Below are 14067 nucleotides of genomic sequence, written 5' to 3'. Positions count from 1 at the left end.
GTCTTGTGTGTCTGAAATATTTTGTTCTTGCTTGATAATGTGATTTTTCCATACCTTGGGTTGACCAGATAGATAGAGATCCATATTGTTTAATAAAGTATGGAGCATGGTTGTATAGAATATGATACATAGTCAACAAATAAAGATAGTTATTAAAAAACATTATATGAGTTCGACAATGAAGAAACAAACATATACAAACTTCTTACCATATAGTGAGTAAAGTGTTGATCACCCCAAGCTTCTGTCATCGCCTTTTTGAAAAGGTTCAATTGCTTTTTAAAGTCTTTGAGATCATCATCATTCCATTCAGTCTTATCACAATAAAAAAACACTTTGTCTAGTGTTTCCCAAACTTTAGCTTTTCTATTCCAAGCTTGTCCATTATCAGTGTGATCCTTAACTGCATTATGTAGGGATTTCCACTGATTAAATTTAATAGTTGAGCCACCATTTCTCGAGTTTATCTTGCCAAGTTTCCCATGAAATCCTAGAAACCTTCTAGCCTTCACTCCACCAATAGATGGTTTTTTTGGGACATAATTACCATCCTTAGACTTCTGAAGATCTGGTTCAATAACAACATTGCCACCATGAAAATCAATTGCAGAGAGAACTTTTTCAACCTTTATTATAGCATCTGTTCTAGTTGATAATGGCTTCAGCTTCCATGCAAATCCTATATGGAGATGAACAAGCTTTTCAATTATCCTGCAAAGTGCATGAAGTGTACAAATATGGGCATTCGCTAAAGGAATGTCCAAGACTGGTTTAAACTGTGGATCCTTATTGTGCCTAAAGGGAGCTCTATTCCAATTGCTTGAGTTTAACTCTACAGCTGGTGACATGCAGTATAAGCAAGGAGATCTCGAGTTGGCTCCCTTTGATATATTATACATACATTTGAGTGTCTTTAGGTCACCAGCTATGTGCCACTCAATCCTGTAGTTCCCAAATCCTTCAACAAATAGCTCTTCTCCTGCTTGTTGCGTTTGAATAACATTAGGTATTGATGCTTGATGAAAAATCCAATATAGTATATCAAAATTCTCAGTATCTACCTCAAATGCTCCTAGCTATCAGATGTTATATTCAGATTGAACACTAAATGATGTTGAGTGATTGCAATGACCTGACGAAAGTGCTCTATTCATCAAGGTGATAGAGATTCTCTCCAATTTTTTACATTTCAGAATCTCACTTTCATCAAGTTTAATCACAAATCTAGCCACTTCCTATGCCTCTGCTAGACAAGTCATAAAATTTGATCATTAAGCATTGTAGGGTGGGCAAGTCAAGGAAAATATTGTTAGATTCATTGAATATAACCTCCTTTTTCTTGCCATTGAAGCTAGCCTTGATATGAAAAGGCTCACCTAGAATCCCCATCACTTTGTTATTAACTCTCTGTCTGATAGTCCTAACCACAAATGGCTTCGGAATTATGCGATTCCGTACCTGTCATTGCTTCATATTTGATTGTAAAAGCTCGAAAAGTTGCATATAAGCATCTCGACTGATACCAATACTATCCAGTGTCTTCTGTACTAACTCAGAATCCAAAGAATGATCCTTTACAAATGACTCCAAGCATTGTTTCTTTGCCTTTTTAAATTTCTTCTTCTCCAAAATATCCTTTGAAACTACTGAAGGAAGAACATGATAATAAAACTGAGCTGCTTTTAAAGAATCTCTTTCACTTGCATTTGGTTGTAGAAGAGATCTAAGCAAAATTAACATCACAAATCAATGCAAGTAATTTAAATAAAGCCATATTTCAGATTTTTCAAGTGAAAAAAAATATACCTTGCTACTTGGATTCTTTTGCCACAGCCTCCTCCTCCTCGTTTGAGATTCTCAATATTTTTAAGAGCTCTTTGTCGATTTCGAAGGCCTAATAAAGTTTGCTTTCGTTGATATGCTTTGATACACTTTTCCAATGAATGAATTTTTGTTGACAATCCTCTAGCTTCTGCAACAACTCTATATTGTGTTTCATCAAAAGATGATTCTCTAGTCCAAAGATATCCTTTTCTGCAACAAGGTTAAGTGTATAACCTAAAAATCCATTGTAGCCATCACCAATAAACCTCATTAATGATGAGCTATTATAGAAAGGAGAAGTGCTATTTCTGCTAGGATCTTTGGGATATAGCTTTCCATCTAACCAAAGATCAATATTCTTCTTTCCTTCAAACCTCAGTATATGTTTCATAGACTCTGTAACCGTGATAGATTTTGTTCTTTTTCTTATTGGTTCATACTCACTATCCAACTCAATATGAAGATGATAGAGAGATCTTTTATGAGAGCTACAGAGATCATTGGATGATTGATCCCCAGCTGAGTTATAGAGATCATTGGGTGATTGATCCATAGCTAAGGATATGATTAGAACCAATAACGAAAGCAAAGAAAAGACTACTAAGGAGGAGAAAAAAAGAAGAGAGAAATGATGGAGGGAGGCAATCGAGTATCCACCAAAATTCAAATTGAATATTACTTTTCACTTTAATGAGGAGAGGCAATATCTTCATTATGACAACCTTGCCAACTTTATGGCGACCTAGATTTCTAGGTTTGATGTGACCACGAGAATATCACGACAATGACTTATTAACGAATTTTGATATTTTAACTTACCAAAATATAAACCTTTTAAAAATTCTATAAAATGATTTTATTTCTTAAAATTTTTTATCTCTCTAGGATCTCTTAGAGGGCATTTTCGAGACCTCAAAACTCCCCTAATGAGAACGTGATTTGGGTCGAAAGGATCTAACAGAGGGCAAGTATACTTTGGTGTTTTGCCTAGCTTTTTGTCATATTTTTCACACATCCCAATTCCTACCTTGCCATGCTTGCTTTACAAAAACCCACATCTCTTTAGCCATCGCACATATAGTGCTCCAACAATGTGTCTATCTCAATTATTTTTAAGAGAGGGGGGTGAAGAGCATGTGAAAAACAAGGTTTACATAAAATGCAAGTGTTCTATCTACAACAAAATCACATATAAATCTTTATCTGTTCAACCTAAAATAGGTGTATGGATTGAAAGAGCCAATGTAGCTTGGATTTGGGGGCTATATTGCTTGCTTTGGATGCATTTAGGAAGATATGGAAGGCTACAAATTATATATGACACTAAGCTTGTTATTGGTTCTTGGTCACAAATTGGTTCGTGTATCAATATTGGAAGCAAGGGAGCTACTTATGCTAAGGGCCTCCTTGAGCTAAGTATCTACTTGAGACGTAAGATTTTAAAGATTATTGGTTGCCTAAGAGAATGCTTTAGCTCCTAGACTTCATTGAGTAGGACAAGAAGATGTTCTTGTGCTCTGGGCTTTTTTTTTTTTTTGATAGCTACAAATTATACTACTGCCCTGCTCCAATTCTTTATTTTTTAAAGGATCCAACCTTAATCAAACATTTAAATCCCCCCGTTGACCGTGTTCACACTAGTAACCAAGAACTAGTTTGGATTTTGTTCCCACTCGAGAGGATTGAATTTGATACTCTGTAAATCATTTTCACACTATCACATGGAGGATATTGTTATTTTTCAACTAGTTCAAAGGTTATGTATTCACAATGCAAAAGACTTGAATTAGTTGTTTTAAAGGGCAAAAATGACATTTTTGTGCAACTTTTAGATGCTTTTTTGGAGGGAAAAAGTTTGCAAAAATATTGTAGAAAATTACCATGTATTGAGCATTGTTTGGACATCAAGTTTAGCATTAAAAAGTAGAAAAATAGTATAGAATTTTTTTGGCTCGTATTTCAATGCTTTTTGGGTTATACGCCCACCATTTGAGCTTCCTATACATTGTTTCTTCTTGGACAACAAATGTGTATCATGTGGATATATTGTGTTGATGGTTTTGATAGTAATTGGGAACTGATATTACTCTTGAGTCATCACACTTGGTTAATAAGCAAATTTTTGGTCCATTTTGATACTTTTGAGCTTGGAATTTGTGTAGATAATCTTGAGCATAATTTGGGACATTGTATATTACTTCTTTAATGCAATTATAACATTCACAATATCAAAAGCTATGTAAATAACATAGGTTGTTGGAAACTAAGTGGAGAAAGGACAAGTATACTATGTGGTCCTATTTGTTAACAACTTTGGAAGTGTGAGGAATTTAGACTTTGTAGCTACATATTTTCAAAAAAAGTGTATCAATTATTGAAAGACTTTGGAAGTGTGAGGAATTTAGACTTTGTAGCTACATATTTTCAAACAAATTGTATCAATTATTGAAAGACTTGTATTAATTTATGGAGAGGTCGTGGCCTCTTCTCCTGTGTAAATTGTCAAGGAGGAGTAGCATAGGAAAAGGTGCTTCTAGAAAGAAAGTCTTGCTTGTAAAGGGCCGTGTATAGAAAGGGAGTGTCCCTCTAGACCATATGCTTATGTTTTTGTTGAAGCACACTTTGACATATGCTTGACACTCACATGAGAAAAATAAATGATACCAAAGTTTTGATGGAGGTGTCATTTCAAACATCTCTTTCTTCCTTATAAGTTGTAAGTGGATAAAAAGTGCTTCACCTTTGAGAGAGTAATTAAGGACTTGCATGAACTATGAATTACATCTTGCATATTAATGAAGAGCATTAAATGTACCATTGTGATGGCCCTCAAGATAAGGGAGAAACGAGAGGATGACAAAATATTTACATCCAAGTTAACTCTACTAGAGCTAATTACAAGCTTGGGCCTAAGCTACCTAAACTAGAGTCAACATAGAGTTAACTAGAAGCTTTTATGTTGCATGGATTAGAGCATACTTTTTGACAAAGGGGAGGTAAAGTGTGGAAGAAGAAGGCCATGTTTTTTATGGGAAAAAGCTTCCCAACTTTTGTGGTGGACATGCATATGAAAAGGGTGAAACAACTTCCTTGTGAGGAGAGCATTTTAGGGGGTATAGCTTGCATGAAGGATGAGTTTGCTAGGTAAGGGAAGAGAGCTTTATGGTCTATTGAATATAGAGGGTATGCAAAAAACAAAGAATGAGGCTGCAAAAAATACGGTGAGGTCAAGGATGAGTGAAAGGAAGAGAGAGACTATAGCAACATGGAAGAAGTGCAAAAACCACCTCTATGACAAGGCCCACAATATCATGAGCAGTCATGAATCGATGTCAAATTTTTTAGAGTAATGGAGCTTCAACTTGGAGATTAGGTGCTTGTGCAACAATAGATGAAGCTATTTGTGGAGGAGAAGGATACTTGAAAAACTTCACTAAGTGGGGTGGTAATTAGTCATCGAGCCGCCTTGCAACGTGTTGATAAAGTGGATAGTATAGTTTGCAAAAGATCTTATGGTGTCGTATGAGCAAGGCTAATGAAATCACATGCTTAAGGATTGTTCCTAGGAAATCATATTGTCCTCATCGTATGGGTTGGCCACAACATCAACTACTACAATGGATAAGCATATGATGAAAAATTGCATAAACTTGACAAACTCATGAGTTTGATAGCCACCATGTTCTTAGGGCCACGCAAGTAAAGCATAGGAAAGCACATAGCTTCTGCAATAGTGGTAGTTAATCATGATGACAAATGGCTAGGTTGAGTAAAAAAGGAAGCACCACTGATGTAGTGATTAACATAGGAGTGTCAATAGTAAAGGCACTCCTAAGGGCATTGATCCAGGCTGCTTGCTTGCAAGATTTTGGATATACAGACCTACAAGTGATGCCATTCAAACTAACATCGGCTTTGATGGTGACCATGCTTCATGTAGATAATCTGGTCCTCCAAACAAGTCAACGAGATTGAGGAACCACTACACTTTGGCTATCGTTCAATGGCATCATGTGTGATGATAGACGATTTGAAGAGAGAATCGGAAAATAAGAAAATTTGCTTTATGCTCATGATGCTATAGTGGGCTAATGTTGTGATGTATTTCTTCATTGCATGCTCATGGTTCTTTCCCATATTTTGAGAGCTCTCAAAGGCCATGCAAAACCCTTATTCTCTAACCTTGACTACAGTAAAGCTTTTCCATTCAGCTTAGCCCAAGCCTTGTAACATTCGTTCATGTATAGGTGATATTTTTATAGCCAAGACACATATAAGGCCATCATTAAGTTTTTTTTTAGAAATGATCAAACTTCCATAACTTACTAAGGACATGCTATCTTAGGAAGATAAATCATGAAATGCTTGATAAAATTTGGTATGCACAAACTACTAATGGAAGTTGTTACACCATGAAAGCCTCTTCATACATCAAATACTCTAATCTTACCATTCAAACAAAAAGATATAGGATATGGGAAATCTAAAAACCTTGCTTGCTTCTATGATTGATTATACCTTACTTATTTTCACCCCAAGAGCTAAACATTACTCTATGAGAGAGAGAGAGAGAGAGAGAGAGAGAGAGAGAGAGAGAGAGAGAGAGAGAGAGAGATTACTCATATGTATATAGTTCCATTCATCTAGTGCATCTTGTGAGTTCAAAAACTAACAAATATTTGAATGCCAAGAGTCTACTTGCACAACATTCAAGAAAGGTTATACTCAAAACATTAGAGAAAGTTGAGATTGTGAGGTCTAAGAAACTATGAATGTTTGAGTTTGTTCTCTAGCCATGATACCAAGGTATCTTCTCATATGTGCAAAAATGTCTTACCGATATTGTAAGATAGCATAATAGAAGTTCTAGAACAAGATTCAAGTGATGAAATTTGGACTTTCAAAAATGCATGAAAAATCGTTTAAATAGCACTTAGTAATGCTATTTAGAGCCCTTTAAAAAGTTGAGCTTTTTATCTAATTGCAATTTTCTTAATGGGAATGCATGGTTTATATATCAAAACAGTTTTCATGAAACTTTTAGCCTAATAAAATATCTTTTGAGATGGTTTGGATCAGAAGCACTACGACATTTTTATTTTCTGTGAAAATGGCCTAAAAGACATATCAATATAGACTTCCCAGCTTGTTTTCACCCTTTCCATTTTTTCTTACATGCTATATTTTATTGATCACATTTTCCTAAAACCATTTCTTCTTGATATTTCTCGTTCATGAGGAATGGGATTTTTTATAGAGGGTCCAAACTGCCACAAAAGTGGTTTTTTTGTTTTGCAAGACAAGTATTAAATCAACAACAAACATAGGGATCATATATATACATATCACTCTAAATATTGAACTCATCACATGTTGTTCAATAAGTTGGAAACCTTTATTTGAAAGGAGGCTGGTATCGAAATCAAAAGTAGTGGAGGAGATCTCTAGGAGAATGTACGAAATGCCAAATATTACTTGAAAAAGGAGTCTGTGTATCAAATTTCCCAATTCACTTTATATTAAACCTCAATTCTTTGTGAATGATTCTTATATGATCACACCCAATAAAACAACATATAAGTAGTTTGGGAAACCTTTAAGTGAATGCTTCATGACATGTTGTACAATAAGTTAGAAACCTTTATTTGAAGAAGGCAACTTGTAAAAAGGAAGTAAACCTTCCTACATCTACAACTACCTATGAAGACCAACAAATCTTACGTGAATAAGTCCTCTCTCCAAAAAATGAGTGAAAGAATCAAAGACTTCTATGTAATATTCATGAACAAGACAACCTTCAATCTTGACAACTTGTAGGTTTCTTCTTAACTAAAACGGTCCTCGATCTCATAATTAAAGCACCTTCTATCCAAAAATATCAAGGTTTCTTTTTCGAAATTTAGGAATTCACTTGACATTAAATTTTTTTAAATGAACATTGCTTTTATGTTTGGACCAACATATTGAGATGGTGAAACTTTGCAAAACAATGTTGCATGGTAATTTTGTGAAGACAGAAATCTTCTTATGCGTAAGCCCACATATTAGGCATATCAACTTACAAGTCTTCACATCCAAGGTTATAATAATGAATGCTACTTGAGATTTGTTGTAAACTTCCTTAAAAGCATAAATGCATGAAGACCAAGTGGGAAGATTTTGCTGGTTGGAGGAATGTTAGAGAATCTTCGTTGAGAGCATATAGTACATTAGGCCTACCCACAACAATGGCATGATATTGTTTGATGAACTATCAATCATTTAATGTTCTGGTTACAAGCTTACTCAATTTTACACAACGACAAGCTCACCCAATTTTGTACGCTGTGTGACACTAAGAAAATACATGAGAAAATTCAATTTTTACACTATAGAGGGACTATGGTGCAGTACTCGCGAAAAACTTTTTTCCCATCCTATGGAAAAGAGGACCGAGCTTAACTCTAGCCGTTTTTGGGAGGGAAATTGCCGATTTTGTAACTAAAATGCTTTAAAAATAGCCGGCTTTCATCAAGATGAGCTTCAATTTCAACTAGTCTTTTTGAGAATATTTATTTGCCGGGGAAAAATACATTAAAGGATGGTTTTCTGTGAGCGCTGCTATGGTGGTCATACAATTTTGTTTTGTGTTTGTTATAAAACTTTTTTTCTTTATGTAGCCAAAAAACGACGGCCGAGGTGAAAAGGCAAGGAAGACGAGTTTTTGGAAGTAGGTTGTCGTCATTAAGGAGGACTGAGAGGGCATTGAAAAGTGTGGGGTGAAAGCTACGCGAGTGAAGGAATGCAGCCCACGGCCCTAATCAGCCATGGCCGCTCATCAGCACGTGTTCTGTACATTTCTAGCTCCTTGTTCAGACCCCCCGCGCTCTCTCTCTCTCCCTCGCTCGCTCTCTCTCTCTCTCTCTCTCTCCCTCTCTCTCTGTTTTTCTGTGCGTGTAACAACGCCCACGTTCCTTGTCATCAAATAATTTCTCTCTCTCTCTCTCTCTCTCTCTCTCTCTGTGTTTTTCTGTCTCTCTGTGTTTTTCTGTGCATGTAACAACGCCCACGTTCCTTGTCATCAAATTTGGCTTCTAGTTCTACATTCTTCTTCTTCTTCTTCTTCTGGACCGTCCGTCTATTGAAAGATCATGGAGTGCAGTAGCGGCTGCATGGATGCGTTGAGTATTATAGTGCGCCCGGAGGATGATGGCTCGATCTCCATCGTCATTCGTAGCCCCAAGGGCCACGGCATCCTACCCCGATGCCTCCAGGTGCTGGAGCAGCAAGGACTCAATATCATCTCTTTCCAGGTCTCATCCGAGATCCAATCGTATCGGCAATCCATTGCAGCATTGGTTCTCTCTCTCTCTCTCTCTCTCTCTCACACATTATTTTACACACAGCCCAAGAGAGTGCCCTTATGATGCTAACATGTTCAATTGTACACTAGATAGTAGGGATGGCAACATGGAGAGCTTGCTTGTTCAAGTAGAATGCCCCTAGGATGCTATCATGTTCAATTGTCAATTCCAAGGCCAACAAGTTTATGAAGAAAGGCATGTAAATACGTCAAGAGGGATCCCAACTTAGAGTTGTCACAGCGGTCAAAACATGGGCTTGCATTAACATTGTCCGAGTTGAAAATTAAGTAGCACAGCAACATTTATTTTTGCAAGCGAGTCACTCAAGTTCATGCTTTATTAGTGACAAGTCTAGCTAGATTAATGCCCAAATGCAACATGCATGGTCAGTCTCACTATCAATATGAAATATGAGTAACAATTATCAAGTAGTGAAAATATTCTAGTCTAGGCCTCTTTTTCACTAGGTGCCGGTTTTCTCCAAAATGCAGGGTCCTATTTCAAAAGTTGAACTGACAGATTTGAAGAAAAAGCTTGAAGATGTCATGACAGATTAACAAGTAGTTTCTTTAATTATCAAAAGCATATGCTATGCATAATGGGACAGCTCCAAAGCTCAAAGAATCATGTGAGAGCTCCAAAGCTCCACAAATCAAGAGACTTTCATTCTTAACATGCAAGCCACATTAGCAGCTCGGGTCCTATTTCAATGTATTTGAAATAACATGTACATATGATAGTAAAATTGGATGAGACTTATCCAATATTGTAAGATTATAAAGTAAAAGATTTGGAACAAGTTTCAAGTAGAGATTCATTTTCTACAAAAGATGGATCCTCAAAAGTGCATGAAAATTGGTCAAAACAACACTTGCAAGGGTATATAGAGCTCTTAAAAAAGTTGACAATTTTATATGTATGTATGTTTTTTTCATGCAAGTTTTAGCATGATTTAAAAAATTCTCCAATATGGTTTTAGAAACAATAAAAGTTCTTGATTTTTTGCAAAAATGCTCTTAAAGATGGGCATAAAAATATATACTTCCTAGCTCATTTTGACCCTCTCTAATATTTTTCAACTAATATCTTATGTTTATCACATTCCCCTAAAATTATTTCTTCTTAATCTTTCTCATTGATGAAAAATAAAATTTCATGGAGAATTACCAAGTTGCTAGAAGGCTAAGACAAGATCCCTAATGTTGGAGTTGATTGCTTACAAAGTGTACAATATCGTTTCTCTCTCTATATGTGTGTGTGTATGTACACACTATAGTCTCATGCTCAACTACATAGAAAATTTGCTTTGCTCACAAGAATTTATTGTTTTGCATTTCATTTATTTGCTCTATACATCCCACAATATGAAAACACAATGTGCTCCATATACTAAGGAGTGGTAGCAAGCTAAAGATCTCCACTTTGAATCATCACGCCTTTGAAAGATTATTACGCTTCTTCTACTTACTTAATGATCCATGTGAAACTTTTGATAGGGTTGAGATCAACAAACTATTAGAACTTCTTTATGTTAAACCGTCAGGCCTTTGCTCCACAACTGATGCGCTACAATGCAATTAGGGAACCCCATAGCTCAGCCTGAGTATTGTAGGCTCCTAAGGCATACAAGAAGATAATTGCAATCTTTTCTTCTTATAGTAGTAAATGGCCGGCCACCCATATATTATTGGGATTTTTGGAGATGATCAGAACTAAACATGCTAGTTGTGTTGAATGCCCACCCCTATAGGCATGATTGGCACTAAATCGATTAAAATTATTAAAGAATAGGTGCATTGGTACTTCAGTGCTGCTCACATGACACTCTCAAATATCAATAGCCTTTGGACACAGATTTGACTAAAAAGTCAACTCTCAAGACACAATGTACTAAACAAGAGAGAAATTGTGGTCATACATGTGCTAAAGATTCATTGTTTTAGGTGTGTTTGAGCCATACGTCGATCATGCTATTTGGATATGTCATGTTAGTTGATCATGTGGAGAACTACCTTGATCATGCTACTATGGACATGCAACATCAACAACCTAGATCAAGGTATTTGCTGCCCACATAAGTGAGCAAATGTGGAAAGGTGCTTTCATATAAACAAGACGATACAAAAACATGCTTCTGCATAAGTAGAAACAACCATGATCATCATGGCCCATGTCACTACCACATATGCATGCATGTGAATGTTATCATAATACAACCTCATCATCCATATCGATCTCGATCGAGGTATTCCCACCATGATCATATCCATTATGTGTAATACATCATCGATGCAAAAACCATGATGATAATCCATGTCCCTACCACATATACATGCAAAATAATGATGCAAGACAACCTCAATTGAGGTCTTAATTGCTAAAGATTGGGCGGTTTATTTGATTGGGTTTTGAAAAATGATTAAATGATATGTAAGAAATATCGTTACTTAGCTTGATCTAGTCCATGGGATGGGGATATTTGAAAATAATTTTAAATACCCCGATTAAGATATCAAAGTTAAAATATTTTTCAAAAACTATTTAGAAATAGTTTTAGATGCATCAAATGAGGTGAATTGTTTAAAAAATGTAAAATTGTCAATATACTTCGATGAAGATCTTAAATAATATTGAGAATAATACAATATTTCTCCATGAGATCTTAAAGACAAGAAGCTTCTGGAGTTAAAAAAATCTACCACTATCACTCACTGATGAAACTTTCATTCATACAACGCAGTAATAATTTGTAGCTACACATAATAAAGTAGAATTCAATATACCTTGCAAGTTATGATTTTTGGAATTAGGGTTGCAGACTTCATCTAGATTTTTGCAAATGTATTCTTGGAAATAGCTAGATCAAGGTGCTATTTTGTGTGTGTGTGTGTGTGTGTGTGTGTGTATGTGCACCTATTTCAAGATGACCTGCAAACACCTTCAAAGTCTTGCTCAAACCTATCTAGAAAAATACCAATCTCTCGACCAAGGCTATCAAGTTTCCATACTCAAAATTCGAAACAAAATGACAAAAACAATTCCTGAACTAGATAGACACAAAAAAAAATCAACTACAAAATAACACAATATCTAAGCTACAAAAGACCTACCTACCTAAAGTTTTCTAGGGGGTTTTCATTTTATGCAAAAGTGCTTGATAACGATGCACGAATTTACGAAATGAGAAGGGCACCTTCTAGATGCCATACACAGATTGAATCCGTAGAGAAGGAATCTCATAAGAAAGGTAAATGAACTAAAAAGGAATATTAAGAAGACTAATGAAAATATACTGTGCTAAAATGAATATTGAAAGCTTTAGACTTTCAGAAAGTCATTATTAGCTTCATAGCATATTTATCATGTGCTTTTGTCAAATTTTATAAGTAAATAAGGAATTCAGGACTACCAAAGCATGTCAAACTTTGGAGATTTTGGCTAAAAAGGAGGTGACAATCATGAAATAGACTCCACTATCTCCAAAAACTAAATGATAAGAAAACCATATTCTTGCACACATTATAAACTCTCTTTGGTCCTTTTCTTAATCCCATGATTAGCAAAAGTGTATTTTTGAAGTGTTTTTGGCCCTAATGGCTTTTGTATCTGGTCATCAATAAGCCTTTGTTTGCTTCTATGTGTGTTTTGATGGATGAATGTTTAGTTTGAGAATGTTTTGCGAATCGGAAGAGGAAGAATACAAGCTTGAAGTAGCTCAAAGAAGCAAAAGAAGTGGCTAATGAAGACTTGAACCGAAGATTGAAGTGACATTGACACTAATGAGCTTCTAAGGGACACTGTAGTGGCTATGGTCACTCAGTATATTCGGCGTACCTCTTAGGAAGGGTATCCATGACCAAGAGACAATTATTAAGAGTTATTCTTTGTTATTCTCATGTACTATTAAGAGAGAGAACGTGTAAAGAGAGTGTGTATGAGAGATAGTCAATTTGTATGAAGAAACATTGTATCTACATGAGAGAGATTGAGGGAAAGACTATGAAGGCTATGAAGATAATCATTTATATTTACTTTTTGATGAATTTCATTCAAAGTTGATAGTTTCTTTGTATTATTTTGGTTCTTGGATAGTTTCTATGAAGAATATGCTCAAAATTTGTTGTGATAAATCTGTGGGAGATTCATTATGTGATACTGTGTGAAGATTTGTAAAGATTGGTGTTTATTTCCTTCTTGAGGTTGATTGAAGTATTAAAAAAATGCTTCTTGGTGTGACAAGGTAGATTTTATTACAGTAGTTTTTCCATTTTCTTAGTGTTTCTTTTGGGATCAATGTTTTTGGTGCATAGCTGGGAAAGACTACCATCAGCAACCACCAATAGAGGCTGAAAATTTAAAAAAATGCATTGTTGAAGAGGAAGAAAAGAAATGCAGTATTATAGAATTACTATTATTGGTGAAGAACTGGAAATTTTCATTGCCAAATCCACTTTCTATAAGAATTGCATTCCTCAATGGCGCAAACATATCACTATCTTGATGGGGCTCTTTGTGACAAACTGATCCCACTATCATTTGAAGCTATAGAAAGTTATATTGCAATAGCTAATTTTTTTCCCACAAAATTGAGAAGAAAAACAAACAAAATGAGTATCAATGGGAGATTTGGCTTTCATTGAAGAATTTCCAAACATTATCAAGTGGAAGATTGTGAAGAAGCTTCAAGAGTCATGGTCTACTAAGATTAACATGAATAAGAAGAAAAAGAGTTGGGATCTGTTCTCATAGATTCTCAACAATAAGATACATGGTATGCTTGGTGCTTTGACAACCTTTTGCTTCTCTAATTGGAAACCCACTGAAATGTGGTAGATAGAGTGTTCTTTACAAACTATATTATTGAAACCCTCCAAAGCTGATACTATTGGAACAACGGTAC

At 35.5% G+C, this 14067-nt stretch overlaps 1 long non-coding RNA gene across 2 annotated transcripts; it reads left to right on the top strand.

Annotated features, from left to right (window-relative positions):
• The first annotated feature begins 8587 nt into the window (after positions 1-8587).
• On the top strand, positions 8588-10027 carry LOC148034705 (uncharacterized). Of its 2 annotated transcripts, none has more exons than XR_015691214.1 (2): positions 8588-9116; positions 9659-10027. It is a non-coding gene; the product is annotated as an uncharacterized LOC148034705 (long non-coding RNA). The 2 variants fall into 2 exon arrangements; XR_015691213.1 differs by having other exon boundaries at positions 8595-9161.
• Positions 10028-14067: the final 4040 nt, after the last annotated feature.

Source organism: Lygodium microphyllum, chromosome 6 (assembly GCF_053477565.2).
Source record: "Lygodium microphyllum isolate KBCC chromosome 6, Lygodium_microphyllum_v1.1.10, whole genome shotgun sequence".
NCBI lineage: Eukaryota > Viridiplantae > Streptophyta > Polypodiopsida > Schizaeales > Lygodiaceae > Lygodium > Lygodium microphyllum.
The sequence above is the reverse complement of the archived record's forward strand: the minus strand, read 5'-3'. Positions and strand labels throughout refer to the sequence as shown.